General features: G+C 49.3%; 1 protein-coding gene across 6 annotated transcripts in view; it reads right to left on the bottom strand.

The window, feature by feature from the left end:
• The window catches only part of CTBP2 (C-terminal binding protein 2), a 155,394-nt gene that overhangs the window by 100,387 nt on the left and 35,941 nt on the right, over positions 1-19,066 (bottom strand). For 5 of the 6 annotated variants that reach the window (XM_074338824.2, XM_019742174.3, XM_019742179.3 and 2 more), the window contains one exon: positions 7,841-7,944. The gene's annotated coding sequence lies outside the window, so the exon portion shown is untranslated. Of the gene's footprint in view, positions 1-7,840; positions 7,945-8,568; positions 8,650-19,066 lie in introns of all 6 variants that reach the window. The other variant, XM_019742176.3, reaches the window with a different exon arrangement.

Below are 19,066 nucleotides of genomic sequence, written 5' to 3'. Positions count from 1 at the left end.
GGGAACCTGAGGCACTCAGTGCACAGGGGTTTAGTCTGCCCAAGGTCAATGCCATCAGAGGTGGCCAAAGTCATTCTGCAAGCATTTCTGGCCCTGCCACAGGACCCCTCTCTCCTACCCATCACCAAGGCCACGGCCAAGTTTTTACCTCTGCACCTGGGATCTTTACCATCCTCGTGCAAACACGAGGAAAATGTGCCAAAGCCATCGGGCTGCTGGAGGGAGCGACTGTTACGATGTGATTCCTGACCACGGAGATGGGCTGCTTCCCGGCCAAGGCTCACACCGCATAATCTGCTGTTTAAACACGCACGCTCAAGGCTTTCTGGCTTTAAACAGGCCTCAGCGGTGCTGCCATTAAAGCCCATGGGAGATCAGAGTACAAATCAATATGAATCCGCCTTTCCTAGAGGAAGTTATAGCCCTGCTTCGCGGTTTAGAGGTCATCTTCTGCTGTAATTAGGAAGCGGCAGTGAGTTTCAATTGAATTATGAAAAGCCAGGAGTACTGTATGCTCAAAGTTAAGGTTTTTAACAAATGTGGGACTGGGGCCATCGGTTGATTACACATACAGGAAATACCAGCTTCCAAATCTCCAAAGGCAGGCGAGGAGGTGGCCACCATGCTGGGCCCACGAAGGAATCTGATACACAGGCCACCTGCCCTGCAGTCCCAAGGGACCCTCGGAGCCCACCTGCCTTCCTCATAATCCCAGCTCAGGTACAATCAAGGCAGCTGAACCATAGCACCCCCACCCACAAGGCTGCCCCAAGCCCGGGACCCTCAGTGCACAGGAGTGTACAGCTGGGTCTCCAAGCAACAGAGAATTCAAACCCCCCACCCTGCCTGCAGGTAGGGTACACGGGGGCTTGCCTTTGCTTTCGTGTGGTGGAAAGCTCAGGAACACGCTTTATTATCTCAGAACACGTACACCTCCCCCAACAGGTAGTGCAACATGCTGGCTTGCCTTTGTCTGCAGCGAAGGCACAGCCATACCCACCAGACAGACGGTGGGACGACCGGACCCAGCCGTCCCAAACCGCCCTGGTCCCACTGCAGCCCGGAATTCATTCATTCCAAAAGAGTCCTGTGGCTTCTGTAATGTACAGACCATGTACAGAAAATCAAGGCGACAAAGTGGACAACAGACAGGGCCTCTGTCTCAGGGAACGTATGGAAATCAGTCTAGAAGGTTCTATGTTAATAGAGCACTGCTCCTTAACCCAAGTCTGCCTACAACAAACACCTTTATCTAATTTCACCAGATAGAGTCAGAAGGCAAACATCCTGGGTTTCCGGGCTATTAATGACCATGGGCTCACGCCAGCCCCTGGGCCACCCTCCTGACTCCAGGAACACGTGCAAGGACTCACACGTGTGACAGGGGTGATGGGCTCCCAGCAAGGCCAATCCCAGTCGATTATCGATATTGAGAGATGCAGAGACCAAGGGCACCTTGAGTCTAGATTCCCAGGACACAGAACCTGCCCTTCCATGGTGCTTCCCGCATTACTTTCCAGTCCCCAAGGTCCTGAATTGCGGAAGCAGGTACCTATCTTCAGTCTGCAGGAGGGGTGGGATGACAGCCGCAGTGACCGGCTGAACCGAGGGGCATTCCAGTAGACCTGCCTGGCCCAGAGGAGCCCCACACTCCCCCTGGAAAGGGGTAAGGCCCATTCTGGGGCTCTGGTATCCTCCAGCTGACAGCCTCCCGCTGCGAGCAGGGAGACCAGGGAAACCAATCACCCCGTCCTGCTTCAGCAGAATTTCTCAAGGAGATGCAGGACTCACCCTGCCAGGCCATCCAAGGGTTCCTTTGAGTTAAACAATGTATAGCTGAACAGAAGAGGGAGGCAACCACAGTAAAGGTGTCAAGTTACAGGGCACAGAAACCAGGTATCTTTACATGTTTTCTGCAAATCTCCTATATTAAACGGCAGCGCAATACTGTCTGATGAATCAAGGCCCACTCCAAAGGGATCCGACAGGAGGAAAGCTCATGGGACACCTGATCTCATCAGCCTGGAGAAAGATGGGAATGGGGTCCGTCCTCTTTAGGAGCCATTGTTGTCAGTTTGTACACATTTATGCAGAAATGGAAATTAAACACCGTAATCGGATGCTCAGAAGAGCTGTTCTATAGTTTGGGTTTTTTATCCCCGCACATTAACTTTTTTCCCCCCCAATATTCTATCTTTTGGCCATATATAATTAACTGTAACAGCTTCTGCAACCCACCCCACAGGTTGTTGCTGTTTCTTTTAAATAGTATACTGCTGAGAAATTGATTTGTTTGCTCCCTGCCTAAAGAAACCACATTATGAAATATGTATAAATGTCACTGTTCGGGCTGCTTCTTAGGATAAGTACAGAAAAATGTTCCACTTTACCTCCTTGCACTGGAGTCCACTCATGGCAGACATTCTCATGCATTACCCGTGGGCCCACACACAAAGACCGATGAATTACGCAGCATTTTCTTTTAAAACCTATTTATCCTTAACCGGTACAAGTCTCGGGGAATCATCTTAATTGCTACCTGGAAAGAATGAATTGCTAATGCATTCAGTTAACCAAGAAGACTTTATTTTTAACAGTACGGGGCCAGGTGGGAGTTGCCAAGTTTGCCAAAAATAAACGGGTCAATCAATCAATAAATAAAGCAAATGTATTCAGTGGCTGTTGGACGCCAGGGAAGGAGGAAGCCACCGTTAACAGGCCTGGGAGACAGAGTTCCACCAGGGACAACTGAATTCTCAGCCATTTCCTAAAAGCCTTACTTTAGAAACGCCATTAAGTCAGGATCCAGAAATTAGAGATGAAAAACTCTGAACGTACCCAAGTTTTCAGTGTCACGTGGGCTGTTTCTTAAGCTGTGAAGTATTTCTAGAACATCTGTAGCTGAGGAAGTTGCTGCTAAATTGAAAGTAATGCCAGATGACCCCTGAACCTGGGGAGGTAGTGGTGTGCCCCTCCATACAAAGCCAGATGGAAGTACAACAGAAACTGTCTAAAACTAAGACCATGTTAAAAAAAAATGTTACTGGTCTGATGTATTTGAGGAGTAGTATTAACAGGGAGGGTGGTAACACATAACTATGAAACAAAACTATTTACACACACACACAAATAACCTTTCCTCTCTTGTCAATCACATCCAGAACACCTGATTTGACACCCGACACTTTCATACGACCAAGTTCACTCCCCTCCCCACTCACATCCACACATCCATCCTCACTCTGAAACTTACAGCAAAGCTAAAACAGCCTTTCCTTCGGTGAGTGTGGCCATCGCCTCCATCCACTCTTCCCTACTCTTCCTCCCTTTAAAACACACGTGCGCCAAGTCTCAGGGAAAAGATAATGATCAGTCCATTGACATCTGCCTCTGGTTGTCCCCGTTACCTGGGCTGCCATTCCTCTGCCTGCTGGGGACAGCAGGGGCGGGGCAGGAATGCCTGTGTCTGGGGCTTGTTCAGGTCCCCACCATGGCTGGCCTTAGAGGGGCTTTGTCTGCTACCTGTGGGTCCTGAACACAGGCCACACCCCTGGGGGGCAGCAGCCTGCACTTTGCACAGACCTCACTTTGCACAGACCAAGTGCTTGGGGCGGGGACGGACTGGTCATACACGTGAGAACGTGAACTTCCAGGGAACCGTGGAACCCAGGACTCATCACCGACTCCAAAAGGATCCTGCAACACTGGCAAAGCAAGTGGCACCACTGCAGTGTTTCAGCAGGGGACCGTGCACTGGCGTACATGGTCAGTGTCTGGGCCCCAGGTCTACCTGCAAGCCCCAGGTGCTGGCAAATGGATCCAAGCGTCAAGTACTTCACTAATAAAATGGAGACCTCAGCCAAAGGTCATCAAGGATCTCGGAAGAAAGGTGGCCCTCGCACCTGTGCCAGCATCACACCTCGATGGAGTGCTCAGTAACGACACACCTCCCACCTCACCAGGGAACGAGGCCCTGGGACCACAGTCCTTCCCAAGAAGGGGCCTCCAGCAGAGCACAACTCAGCAGAGAGCCACCTGGCCAGGAGTCAGAGGAAGTTCAGGCGGGCTCGCTTGCTCCAGACACACGGAGGACAGAGCGAAAATGAAGAGCCCCTGTTTCGCTCTGCGCCTCCCTGGCTGGTAAATCGACTCTGATTAGAACCAGCAGTTGTGAGGGGCTGGGGGCTCCACCTGTGTGACCAGGACGGACGATTTCCCTGGTCCCAGCCAGGACTGAGATTCTCAGGAGGAGAGGACAAGCGCTGAATCAACACCTCCCAGAGAATGGCTACCACGTTGAGTTGGGAGCTGCGGCTCAGGAATAAGATGCAAACAAGAACCAAGAACCCAGAGCTCCAGCTGGGCCCCTCCTCCCTGCTGCACAGAGAACTGGCTGAAGCTCCAGCAGCATCCTCCCACCTCGCCTCCTGGCTGTTTCTCATCTAGAGAGCTCCCCCGGAGATGAAAGGCCCCGCGGATGTGCCGCGGGTTTGTGGTTTTCAACGTTGGCAGTCAAGCCACTGGCCTAAAAACTGGAGCAGGATCACACATCCCTTGTGTAGACCAGATGGAGAGCTGGACGGCAACGACCGGTGAAGGCCGTGAGCTCAGGAGGACCCTCGGAGGCCACAGGTAGGACCAGCGTGACCACACCCACCGAGCCCACTGAGACTCAACAGTCAGCCGCCCATGGTGTGGCTGTTTGTTTCTGAAGCACCATCTTCTCTCTTTTGTTCTTCGGGAAAGACATCTGTCCTGGCAGAAGCAGAGCAGCGGCCCTCCTGACAAGGCAGAAGACCTCACAGGACCCTGGGGCCCGCGAAAGCCCCACTTCAGATGGCCCACAGCCTGGTCCCCCGTGGCAGACAGCGGCAAAGCCCTCCCCACCACCAAGCGCCCCATCAGCACCTTGGGGACCTCAGAGCGCCTCTGCCTGGGCCTTGTGAGGCGGGTCATGCTTCTACATCATTATGGTGACCTGTCAAAACAGCGCAGTGCAAGAGCTTCTCTGGGTACAGGCGGCCGGCTACACTGTCAGGTCTGTGCCAAACCACAGCCACCACTAACCCAACATCATCTTACAGAATAAAAGCGAAGGGCTCTGGTTTCCACTTCCACTTACTTGTAGGCATTTAACAAAAAGCACTTATTTTTCCCTGACACTTTTGTTAAAATTACAAGGTAACTGGGTGCTGTCATACATGTTAATGCTTATTAACGAATCGGTACAAGACAGACAATGAGCCACCTGAAGCCACGGAGAACTAACTCTGGTTTCAGAAGTCAGCACCGCGGGGCGCATATTGGGCTTTCATTTGATAACAAGTAACACACAGAATGGACAGTCAAAGCAGAACAAAATGCAGCGGACCTCAGTGTGGCGGGTCATTATTCATTAGTAATGACAAAGTGAGCCTCTTTGGGGAGAGAGCGCTGAAATGCTTGAAGTTATTTAAAAAAAAAAAAAAGCCACGATCCAAACTATCAAGTCTAGAATAATAGGTGTACAATGCTATTAAATGAGGACATACTCAAAATTCCTAAGAGGACAGAAATGAAACATAAATGGTTCTAGCACTTCCCAGGGTTGCCATTCTGAGGCGGAGACTTTTCACAAGTTTCGTGTTTTTCATCCACTTCCTTCTCCTCTGCCCACACGAACAGAGAGAGACCTGTCTAGACTGGAGACCTCAGTGGGTCGAAGTCCACGCGGGATCCTTCCTCGTGCTGCGAGCCAAGATGCCCCTCTTGCACGGCTATGTATCAACTGCAGATGGGGCTGAGAGGGCAGCCGCCCAAAAAAGGGGGTACAACGTACTGGGCAGAGTGACGAGCCATGGCGAAGAGGTCCAAGACTTCCGACGTGCTTTCTGGGGGCATGTGACTATCTGTAGCGGTGATCAGGGGTGAAAGTTAACCCACTGTCAGGGTGCTGGGGGGCAGCCAGGCCAACAGGGCCACAGTCAACATGGGTAGGGACCCCAGGAGCACCCCGGGCACAGTGGCCACGCGCCAATTAGCGCCAACCCCAGTGCCGTCCTGATCCTCTGCCAGAGTGCTATCAAAACCACGACCCCAAAGTCTGCCAAGAACACAGACGTGCCGGGAACCACCACACAAGGCCAGATTTATCAGGAGCTGTGCTGCCATTTCATTCTGCGGCTGGATGCGTTTACGCAATGTTAGGTTCCTTCTTCCAAGATTGAGACCACGGTGAAACAGGACCGCGCAGGGGTCCGGCTATGAGGGTAAGTCAAATGAACAGCACTGCTCCGCAACCACTGCTGATATGGAGAAAGTCCATTTCACGCCTAGTGTAGGAATTTCTATATTCTCATCTTTTCTAACCCGTGGTGTCTATAAAGGATACCAGGCGCCGCTCTCATTTTGGCGCTCCAGGCGGATGCCCAGCACGTGAACCTCCAGCACCTTTCTGTGAAGGACTCAGGCATCGGGCACGGCCAGTGCTCGGACACGGAACTGGATGTCTGTGGGCCCACGGGTGTGCAGTGGATTTCTATCACGACTGAAAACTTCAGCCCCCGCACCCAAAACTGGAACTAACACCCCACCAACCGCAGACGCCCGATGACTCTGTACAACAGTTTCTCTGCCTGAGAACTTCTACATCAAGTTCCACCCGAAACGCAGGGATTTCTGACACCATCCCAGGCTGATGACTCCATTCACAAATGAGGCCTCAACATGGCTACAAGAGGAGATGGCTAGTGCCCGGGCAGCTACATTGGCGTCCCCAGCTGACTCGACTGACTCCATGGGAAAGTGGGGGGAGACACAGAGTGAGACCCCTACCTGGAGCCACGACCCACTCGGCTGGTTGGCTTCAGGCTGAGGTTCGGCTGGGCCGCCCACTGGTGCTTCAGCCTCTGAACACACCCGACCTAAGGCCACAGTGGTGAACTTGACCTTTCCTCAAACCAGAGGCTCGGGTCTAGTCAACCCTTCAGGAAACGAGTGCAGGGGTTTGACAGAAAACACGCTGAGAAAATTTGCTCCCGTGCTCTTTTTTCTTGCTTTAAAATGATGTTGTTAGCTCAAGGAGAAAACATTTTTTTTTTTTTTTTTTTTTAAAGCAGGATAAAAATCAATCACTTCTAAAAAGTTGCCACTTGGAGACGTTGAGTAAGATCCAGGTTCTGTGAAAAATAGCTACAGGCATGTTGAAACTAAACTCGGGACCCCCAAGCCTTGCTCCGGTGGAGGGCTGAACCGTACCGATCGATCTTTTCTCAACCACACTTCAAATGAGTGTAGACAGAACCGAATGCTCTCCTCAGCACACACCACACTCCCAATCAACTCCACCAGAAAAAATCATTACATGTTCAAGACATCCTAGAGGTTGGTAACTCTAAAAATCTAAGCTCATTAAAGACGAGCCATCATCAGCAAGCCGCTCTCTTTCTGAAGGCATCCATCACCCACACTGGTCAAGCGACTTGGGGGCGACATGAGACTATTTCCCTAACTCATTTTTATTCTTTGTAATTAATATGTCGAGAGTCCCACCATGACTTCCAGTCTGACTTGAGTTCCTAGCAGTATAATTTCCGCTGACTTATCTTTATAGCAGCAGCAACAATCACGTTACACTGAACTATATTGCTTCAGAGTTAATTACATGTATTTTGCTTTTGATAAATGAAAATACCAGATGCAGTTAATTGAAAGACAATCAATATGATCCTGCTATTAGACGTCCCAGTGAAACATCCCGAGGCTGCCGGCGAGCCACAGTCATTAACTAATTGAAAACACATTCCAAACGGGATTTTAGAAAACCTGAACTTTTACCTGGCGATATTTTACAGTAACTCACCAATATAAATCTGTCCACAAACTCTATAGGTCACACGATGGGTTGTCCGTCTTTTGAAGGGAATTCAGCTTCATTGGTTCAAAACCATTTACGGCGATGAAACCCTGAAAGCAAAATGAATTGGGTCAGTGAGGCTACTAAAGCAGTGATTTTGCTGTTGTTGTTGTTGTTTATATCTAGCCATCCTTTAATTGCATTTTTCCAATGCCTTCGACTCTAAGCTACCAGAGGTTATTAAATGGTTTCATTAAAAATACTATTTGTCTTGCTTTAGTCACACACCAGATCAAATTAAACAGCAGAGCCGCAGAACAAATGAACCCTTTCCATCTATTTTGACACAAAGCCAAGTGTGCAAAACCAGAAGGTGCTATCGTGTCATCACCGTGAAAATGTCCTTTAGCTTTCTTTACATCTTCAAGTAGCCAGCCAGGGCTCAAAACAATCAATACCTCCAAGCAAAAAGTATCACCAACTCTCTGAGAAACATGGAATTATAAAGTGCAATCCATAAGTCCATGGTTTATAAGTGCTATTAGCATAAATGCTGACAACTGTTAATCCACTGTAACTCTGATTAACGGTTGCAGTTGTCCATTAATAGAAGGCATTTTAACTTACTACTGAAATTGATTACTCAGTTAAGAATTCAATCCTAATGTTCAATAAAATTGCACTTTCTTAGCAAATGCGATATGAAAAGAGGTGATGCATTAAACGGCACTCACATTTATTTTCCTATACATGGAGTGAAAAGCAAATATATGGTGTCATCCGCGTTATCTGAGCCACTTCCTGCACACGCGGCGCTGTAAGGGGACAGAGGAGGAAGTGACTCCGCCTGTGGCTGACACAGCAGGCCAACACCTGGGCAGCAGGCACGTCCAAGGGTCTTTTCTGTGGCTTTCCCATAAGAACAGATGGAATTTCAACAATGGAGCTGCCATGCAACTGCAGTGTTGTGTTTGGAGGTAGCCTTTCTCCAGTCCCGTGAGAAAGGAGAGGTACGGTTCATGGAAATGAACAGATGCAGCCAACACTGACTATTTCCAAGCCTGCCTTACAACCAATCAGGGTTCAAACGGTTGATTATTATTCTTTAAATGTATGAGATTACTGTAACCAGCTTCTCAGCTACACTCTACTTTTCATACCATGCAAATCTTAGGAAGCTAGTTTCTTAACAGTTTCTCCTCTTTTAGAACAGTGTAATCTCTTGGGCTCCAACCCTGTGACATATCCTGCGGGATTATGTACCGAGTCCGAAAGGAAGCACTGAACCTCCCACTCCCCACCCACCTGTGCTCTTCTCTATGGAACAAGGAAGCGGAGTGTCCAGCGCTGACACCAAGGCTCCCACTTCACAACTAGACTCGTCAGTGGCAGGGATGGCTCTGAGGACCATTCAGGAGAAGGGTGTCCGTCCTCTAGAGTCCGTGCTCATGCACCCACAGCCGAGAAGTAATTCGCTTCCAACTGTGCTGTGTCATGCCCCACAACACTTTACATCCCCAATTTCCCAATTCGAGGAAGGGGTGGGGGCAGAGAAGTCCCCCCTCCTGATGAAATTGTATTCATCTCAGGGTTTCTCCACGTCCGGAACATAGTAGGACATCAAATATTTAACTAACTGCATCATGGAATTTATATTCCTGGACTCTAGTGCTTGTCCTAGCCTTTCCCTTCTATTTCAAATGCTTCGCAGAGTAATCAAATGTTTATGGATATATGTAAACAATGAATTTCCAAATATATAAAGAAAGTGACACATACCTTATGTATTTGGAATATTTACTTCATATATACCGGGGGTGCCAAAAAAATGTTATGTAAGTGGACACTTTGGTCAACGCTGCTCAAGCAGCAGTGTCTGGACGCCAATGGGAACCACTTTGAGCACCTCTTGTAATTGCAGAAGTCAAACGTGACTTGTGTTCATCTTTTGTTATTGGTATATATTGAGTATTACAATTTTAATACAGTTTTCCTTTCTTCAAATGAGCATGCGTATTTTTGGCCCCCTCTGTATAGATGAAGTAAGACTTCATAACGTCTGTAACATTCCTTATGTTTAAACAAAGGTAACATATTAACAACTACCTAATCTTAGCGGTGGGTACAGATTCTTTGAGATGCTTCACAGTAAAAGCCACTAACGAGGGAATAGACAACGGACTCTCCCTGTGTCGAAGACGTCACAAAGGAGGTGACATTCCATGGAATTTCAAGACGGAAGTTCGAGCGCCTGCAGACAGACGGCCCACGTGAACACTGACAGTTTATCTAGTTAAAAAGACTGGAGGTAAAGGCAACGTGATGGCAGCACAGTGTGGAGCAGTGCCCTCCCCGCACGTTCGCCAGGGGAAATTCTCTTGGCAGGATTTCTCTAAGAACTTCCAAGAGTACATATGCAACAAGACACAGAAATGACGTAGCTGATTAAAATCACCACTGCTCCTCAACCAGCAACCGCAGGAGCCCCAACGGGCTGTCCCGCTGAGTGTTTCGGCCATGGAGAGAGATGCCAGTCAGCTCGCAGCTGACTCAGCTGCTTCTGGCCAGAAGGGCTCCTGTTTTGGGTCGGTACCATCTACCTGGGTGAATGCAGTAAACACCACCTGGTAAATGATGTGTTCCGTCCATAGATGATGACAGCGAGGGGTACGTACCCCTCCTCCCCACCCAGAGCACAGCAGCACCCAATGCCTGAGGAGTCTGAGCCAGGCCACGGTCCTGGGGCTTTCTACATACAGGAAACAATTCAGGACACATTGCCTGGAAGGGTCCACTCCACCGAGATTTTTAGTTTCTTAATATACTAAGTTGGTTATGAAAATCACATTTTAGGTATGTAGTTAATAACTCTGCTTTTCTGAAACTGAACGGGATGAGCCCCCTGGAAAATCTGTCAAAAGCCTGAGATGAACTCTTAGAAGGTCTGAAGGGAGGCTGAAGGGCTCTGCCCTGGCTCATTCCAGGAGAACCAGTCCTGCCTGCACTTGAACTTCAGCTGTCTCCCCGAACTGCTCCTGTGCGCTTCATGGCACTGAGGCCCTCCACCACCCAAACTGGAAAGTGAGGAGAAGGCACACAGGCAGGCCAGCCTGGGCTCCCCAGCTCCACCATCCCCCCTGCCGTTGGCGCATTTCTGTGACAAAGTGCCCACTTCCTGGCACTTACTCTGCATGAATTATTTCTAATGGCTTGTTACCACTCGGGGCCTGAACTCCACCTGGATTCTTTGCTCTCACGGACTCACATGTGGGTCATCTAGGCTTTAAAATGCCATCTACTGTACTGCTATCCTTTCCTCCAGGCTGGGTGGGCATTTACTAGGAGAAAGGGCCTCAGGTGGCAAACGTGGGCAGAGGCAGCCCCGGATCCAGGGAGAGCGCCAGTCTCGTCTGGAACCTGCTGGCGGCTTCCTCGGGTCTTGCCCTCCTTCAGCTGTGTTCCCCTCAGATCCAGGGGGCCTCTTTCACATTTACTATTTAAATAGAAAACCGGAAAGTAATCTGCAAAGTCACCCCTTAGGCAATCACCAATTTACTGCCATCAAGGACTCCTGGGAAAAGACAGGGAGACGGCACGGAGTTATCAGGAACCACATAGAACCCCAGGCTCCACGGGCCAAGATGAGCAAGTCCCTGGGACTCGGTCCTGTCTGGGCTGGAGGAGACAACACTCACAGGAGAGAATCCTTTCAAAGAGATAATGAAGTTTAGCCCGGGACCTGCATACAGCAAGTGCTCAATAAATGCTAGTTATCATCAGACTTAGCAAACGACTCCAGGACAAGGCTGCCCATCAGCATCGTCTAAGAACAAAACCCATCTCTACCCAAATCCTGAGACACATGGTGCAATATTCCTCAGCAGGTCACTGAGCAGAGCGATGTGCTGGCCCCACCATGGAAGGGAGGCCCTGCCCCCCCCCTCGGTGAGAGCCCTGTGCTGGCCGTGCTCGGGAAAAGCACAGGGCCTGGGGAAGAACCACCCAGAACCCAGCCTCCTCCTTATAAATGTTCTCTTGGCACAGATGCCACTGGCATCCTTCAAGAGGCACCGTTGCTATCCAATTTACAACGGAGCCATGCTGACGACGCTCCAGCACTCCAGGAAATGCCCATCCTTCCCAGTGGCAAGGCCCCCCCACGGGGCATCCTGCTGCCCGTCCGACTCAGGCCAGGGCAGCCCAGCCCTCAGCAGTGACTTGCCCATGGGGCTGCTGCAAGAAGTGCCCAGAGAACGCAAAACCACAGCTCCAGAGAAGGCTCACCCCACCCTGCTCAGCGCCTCAGTGGAGCTCCCAGGGAGCCCAGCTGTGACCTGCAGGCCCCTGCATCCGGCCCCATGTAAAGCCTGTTTCCATCTGTTCACCCCCACAGCAGTTTTGGGGTGTCAGTCTGTGTGAGAGGTGAGTGACCCTGAGTGATGGGACCATGATAGAGATGTGACAGCATGGGAAGTGGGTGCCAGGGGCTTTCCCATGTATCCATAGGTTCCCACAATTATCTCAAGCGCAATGGGTGGGAAAAAGCCCCTCAAACAGATGAGGAACCCAGAAGTTCACAGAGAAACCAAATGCCCGCCCCCTAAAACAGACCAGCCAGTGTCAGCAAGAAGCTCCTCCTGCGGGATTGACAGATGCGTGGGCAGCACAGCAGGAGCGCAGCTCACTCACCACAACAGCAGGAGAGCATTTCACGGGACGCGAGAACAGCCTGCACCCCTGCTCCAGACAAGGGAAGGGCCCTCACGTCCTGTGTGTTCCCACCCCCACCGCTTACCCACCCTCATGGCGGTCACACACCCCCTGGCCATCCCTGGTAGTTCACTCCCTGGGAGGGAGCCCTTCCAGGCCCTGAACCCCACTCCTACCTCTCATCGGTCCTCACTCTTAGGGTCACTGGGATGATGTGTGATGTAAAACGACACACGACAGAAATGGGATGGCACTGGGAATGCCACCAGCAGACTGGCAAGGGAAAAGGGGTCTGCTTGCTTGGGGGGGGGGCTGCTGGGGGCATCTCTGGGTGGGAGGGGCTGGCAGCTGCTGGGACGGGGCCTCTCCCCACCAGCCCCAGAGCTCTCAGCACAGTGGGCCGCACGTGGGATCTGCCCTCCAGCCAGGACATCAGGCTGACAGTGTGACAGCACAAGCCCAAGTTGCCTGGAATGGTACCCCCACTCCCTCCCACACCATTTATGCGCCCGCCCAGCCTGTAATTATTAACTCGCCCCCAGAAAGGTCTAGTCCATCAGGCATAAAGCAGGGTGGAGTTCTGGTTTGGTTGTCACATGGGAAAAACCAAGGAAACAACATCTGCTGAAGAGCAAAACGTCCCCTGCTCGTTGGCTAGGACAGAATTAATACGGTGTGATCTGAGATGCCTTCACCTTGCTGTGGCCAGGTTATTCCTGCCCAGGATTCAATTCCACTTACTATTGCCTAATAATAAATAAACCATATTAATTAGCATGGAAACAATTATCCTTTATTCAGGGGGGAAAAAAGAACAACCCTGAAAGCTAATTCTTTCCATGTCCCATACAGCCCACGTTGGCATTGAGACACTTAAGGTCAAATCAACACTTCATTATAACCCCCTGATGTCCAAGAATTTCGACATCAGTAAGAAAAATGCCCTCCGGGCAGAAACTGTACATACAGTCTTTGTAGAGAGAATGTTTATGGAAATTTTGTAATATTAATTATGTTCAGCTGGTTTTAAGTTTTAAGAATGTGAAAAGAGCCAACAGCCAAGATTTTAGACGTCTTGTCTTTCAATATAAGGACAGCCAGTGGAAAACCGTAAGGAAAGTCTTGGAATTCTGCCACTTTTTTAAGGAAAACAAAATAGAATATTTTCTGTGTTGTCTCAGATGCAGTCAATTAATTTGTCCGTTCCTCTACTCCGTCCTTCAGCTTTTTACTTTTGTGCCCTACAGAGCCAACGGGTCTGAGACAGGATAGGTGAGCAGAGTAGCTTAGCGTGGTAGCATTCGCTGGCTCCAGCGATGGAGAAATGAACAAAGGCATGAGGAGGCCAGACTCGGGGTGGGGGGAGGGAGAGGGCTTGCAAACAACTGGAAAAACACGGAAAGCCCATCAATACACGGGTGCTGCTCATCAGGCCTGACACAGGCCAAGTTCTGAAAAAAAAAGAGGTTCCATGAGCAGCAAGCCCCACACACAACGACATCATTTTGTGAATTCAAGCTGTGTTCCCACACCCCAAACTGCCCAGCTGGCAGTGGAAGTGAAGGCAGCTGGTCTGAGCCGTCTGACCCTCGGCTCACAGAAGCCTGGCTGTGTCCCCACGTGTCCGTAGGAAAGTCAGACAAGCCACGAAACTGCCTTAACTCTGAAAAGACCAAAGGGGTGGGGGGAGTCCTGCCAGGGGCCAGGACCCCCTTAAAATCAGCCCAGCTCAAAGGGAAGCCTGGCCACTGGGCATCAGCTCTGTGTACAGGCCTCAAACAGAAGAAAGGAACAGGTGTAAACCCACATCACAAATCAGACACTTGTAGGTGTCTCACCAATGGCCACTCCTGGTTCCAAGTAGCAAGTGAACAAGAAAACTACCAGTCGGGGTGCACACACGTCTGCAAGGTGGCCCAGAACCTGCCAGAAGAGGTGGAAGGAAAGATGGAGAACAGAGCCCGGCTAATGGTGACCACTAACCAATAGGGCATCTGGAAACAGTTCTTTGGCCTGGGTATCCTCCCTGGCAGAGAGCAGGCAGAGCATGGAAGAGGAAGAGGCGTTCTCTAAGAGCCTTTCTGCCAGGCACCCCATCAACACCTCATTCGACAAGGGGCCCGGGTCACATGGGAAGCAGATGGTTCATCAGTGACATACGAGGTCTGACAATTAAGTTCGGGAACTTGTTGCAACGACGTTGCTCACCTTTTTTGATATCAGGGAGATTATTCATTCTGAATTTGTACCAACGGGACAGTTAACCAAGTTTACTATTTGGAAATGCTGAAAAGGCTGCGTGAAAAAGATGAAAACGACCTGAACTTTTCGCCAACAATTCATGGCTCTTGCATCACAATAATGCACCAGCTCACACGACACTGTCTGTGAGGGGGTTTTTAGCCAGTAAACAAATAACTGTACGGAACACCCTCCCTACTCACCTGATCTGGCCCCTAATGACTTCTTTCTTTACCGGAAGATAAAGGAAATACTGAAAGGAAGACATTTTGATGACATTCAGGACATCAAGGGTCATACGATGACAGCCCTGCTGGCCATCCCAGAAAAAGAGTTCCAAAATTGCTTTGAAGGGTGGACTGGGCACTGGCATCAGTGAATAGCTTCCCAAGGGGAGTACTTTGAAGGTGACTGTAGTGATATTCAGCAATGAGGTATGGAGCACTTTTTCTAGGATGAGTTCGCGAACTTAATGGTCAGACCCCGTAAAACCTATATATGCTGCCAATCTTTAAAATAAACGCCACTGATGACAGAGCAGAATGTTGAAGAATCAGCAAGACAAACGCCCCCTCCCACTGTGGGGGGAGCATGAGGGGAACTTTTCCAGAAGATTCCACCCCCACCCCATCTACCGCTAGTGAGAAACAAGAGCGGTCAGTATTTATATAAAAACTAAGAACCATCTAAGATGCCAAATAAAAAGAGAATGGCTGGACGCCTACTTCCCTGCACGTACCACGGAGATGCCCAGCTATCACGCTGTACCCATATCACATATTATGATACTTGCACCAACAGATTATTTTTAAAAATTCAAAAACACTTAATGACACAGGAAAAATACTTATAGGTTAACTGAGAAAAATACAAAACAGAATAATCCAAATTTCATATAAATTTAAAAATCGTCGTTAAACAGTGAATTTCATTTTTTAGTATATACGTACGTACATGAGAGACAGAAAGATCTCCAAAGTCTTAGAACAAGTGCTTTCTCCATGCTAAAAGTAAAGGTGATTTTTGAAATATTAAGACTTTCAGATCACAGAAATCATTATCTAATATTCTTCATCCTTTCCAATATTTCAGCATTTTCCGCACAGATTTCCAACAATCTGGAAAATAAGCAGTAAAAATGCCGGGGGTTCCTATGTCAGCAGAGAGGGAGCTGAAGCTGGCAATGCAGAAATCGCGATGGCTCCAAATTGCCTCTGCCTCGGTTCCCAGCCACAAAGAGCAACACTGCAAAACAGCTCCACCTAGGATGTCAGCCAGCCCCCAAGTCGCAGCTGCACTCCCAAGGTGGGTTTTGAAGGAAGTAAGGTATCCCCCTCCATCCTCATCCAAGTTCACCCTACCAAAGGGTGTCCCCCTTGGGGAGATTCCATCATGTAAGTCTGAATTCCAGTGGCCAGTCCACCTGCAGAATGAGGCTGGTACCAATGCAGTGGGGAGCTCAGAATGCACACCCCCCCCCCCCCCCAGGGCCCAGCCAACTTCTTGGCCACAGACTAGACTGCAGAATGAGCAGGGAGGAGCATTAAAAAAAGAAAAGAAAAAGGCAGTATGACTTCAGGATCAAATGGCAAGTCCACCAGCTCTGAAAGATTATGCATAAGTAACTCATCAGAAGAGTGACTGGCTTGAGGTATCAACAGTGCTGATCAGTGTGCTACATGCAGAATATTGAGCGGGGTGTGGGGGGGGGGCAGTGGAGCTGAGTAACATCCATGCAGCCAGACAGCCCCTGGACTCCTGCTCTCCCACACTGTGTCCTCACCCTCAACCCTTTATACGTCGGACAAGGCACTGACTGCTTTGCCTGTGTGTAATTGGTTTAGGTAGCAGCTGTGTGAGCAGGGCAGGATCTGATTTTGACCTTGGAGAACTTGGAGACCGACTAATGGTTAAGATCACTAGAATGAGGTGTGAGTGGCCCTAGAAAAGTTCCCTGGCCCTCAGTTCCTCTTCCTCCCCGATGAGCCCAGGACGTGACCTTCGGTGAGGCCGCAGTGGGAGTTACATGCCATGCCGCCTGGCGCACCAGATGCACTCAAATAGCTCTTATCATTTCACAAACGCATTACTAACATGACGAGGTGAATTCAAGAACCGAAGGCCTGGGGAATAAAAAGCCCTGAAGGAAACTAGGTTCCGTTTTATTTCAAACTAAATTAAGAACCCAAATCTCAAGGTTTGGGAGAGATTTATGTTTAAAACGCAGTACATCACTGCCATCAAATGGAACGATGGCTGTACCTGCAACATAGAAACAACGTTAGTTCTTAAAAATCCACGTCCAGAGCTGGGTACGTTACAGAGAATGGCACACAAAGAAACTCTGCACATACAAACGTGAGTGACATCCATGGTCTCACTGTAGGTCAGTTCATGGGTCCAACACATACATTGGGTGCACACACATTGTGAGAAAGGAAAAAGCTGTATTAACATTGTAACACTCAATATACACCGGTAACAAAAGATGAACAAGTCATGCGTATACATTTTTTTGGCGTATGCATTTTTTGTCTAGGGGCAACGAACATTAAGAATAAATCCCAGAGCCAGATGAGACCTTAGAGCATCTCATCCGGGAACAGAAATCAAGGCGCAGGTCACCCAGCCCATCAGAGACAAAGGTAACCTGTGTCCTGACTCGGTCCTTTCCACTCCCCACCCCAACACGCTGTCAGAAACACTCCATAGTGGTGTGAACACCCCAATAGCCCAAGACCCACAGCAGGACAAACCCTTCTCATCTGACCAGAGTTTAGACCACCCAGTTATAATGGTCCCGGACACAAACGCTGCACCCTCCCTCGCAGAGGAATCCAGGACACGGAGAGAAAAGCCAAATGCCAGCTCAGCCGGTGGCCCACCCAGCTGTGGGAACCACCCATGCACCGGGGGTCCATTTTCAGTCCAGGTGCCTCCCAGGTCCCAGAAGACCAGCAGCGAGGCTGGCTCAACAGTGTGGATCCAGGAAGAAGAGCCCAGGGCCCCTCCAGAGAATGCAAAGACTGTCTGTTGATTCACAGGCACCAGTAACACTGGAATCCTGAACCAACTTCCACACACACTGAGTACTCAGCGGCATTTCGTTAATTTTCAAAGTATAGACAAGCGTTCAGCACTAATGTCCATGGGGCACTAATAACTCCTCAATGCTGCCCTCACTCTTATGACAAATGGGTAAATACACACGTATGTATGTTCAAAACACAGCGCACATGTGCTTCCTGAAGGAAAAACAGCTCCAAGCTTTCATCGGAAATTCAGTTCTTGAGACTTGAAATTTTATAGTTCTCACGAAAGCAGGCCAAAGCCACCTAAGTGGCCAGGGCTTCCTCCGAAAGAAGTCATGCTGACACAGCCTTTATTCCTTTGTGAATCAGACCCGTACCCCATGTGTTATTATCATAGCATGACTGCTAATAAACGTCGACATTCAATAACCCTTTCTCTCAAGCTCTGTCTCATCACATATTTCAGTCCATGTGCACTGTGCAAAAACACACAACTCAGGGGAACAAAACTCACAAGGTGAAGGGGGCTCTTTTGCTGATTTCCCAAACCAGCCAAGCCAACGTGGCACCAGATACTCTAAACATGGCTCCACGGACGCTGCTGAGAAATGGGGCAAGCTAAGTGGAGGCCAGAGATGCCCAGTTCCTTTTGACATCAAGCAAGGAAGGGTCGTTTTGCAACTCTCAGGTCTCCAGGATGGTTTCCTTTTATCCAATGTTCTGGTCTAAAACTGGGTCCACAATCTTTAGAATGGAGTTATTTGTTACCAATAAAAAGGAACAAACTAGTGATACATGCAATAACTTGAATGAATCCCAAAGGGAACTGTGCTGAGTGAAAAAATTCAATCCCAAAAGGGTCTATACTATCTGACTCCATTTATGTAACAGTCTTAATTATAGCAATGGGGAAAAGTTAGCGGTTGTCAGGGATAAGAACTGAAAAGGGGGCAGGACACGCCAATACTGGAACTTCTCTGAGCAAGCTGGGTCTTGGAAGCCAGCCATCCCCATGTACAGCCATATATGCTGGCCTTGAACCATCTTGGCCACCTGAAGTGGCTATGGCTACAAACAGACACTAGTGGGGGGTCATTGGGGTGATGGAACTGACCTTGATGGTGCATAAATACCAGAACCTACACAGGATACACTTGCACAGAAGTAAATACACACCCAAATGAATACATGTTAACACTGGGGAAATCTGAATATCTGTGGATTGTATCAACGTCAACTTCCTGGTTGC

The sequence above is a fragment of the Rhinolophus sinicus genome, chromosome 15 (genome assembly GCF_057876585.1).
Source record: "Rhinolophus sinicus isolate RSI-liver-muscle chromosome 15, RSI-T2T, whole genome shotgun sequence".
NCBI classification, from domain to species: domain Eukaryota; kingdom Metazoa; phylum Chordata; class Mammalia; order Chiroptera; family Rhinolophidae; genus Rhinolophus; species Rhinolophus sinicus.
This window is presented reverse-complemented; position numbering and strand designations above follow the sequence as displayed.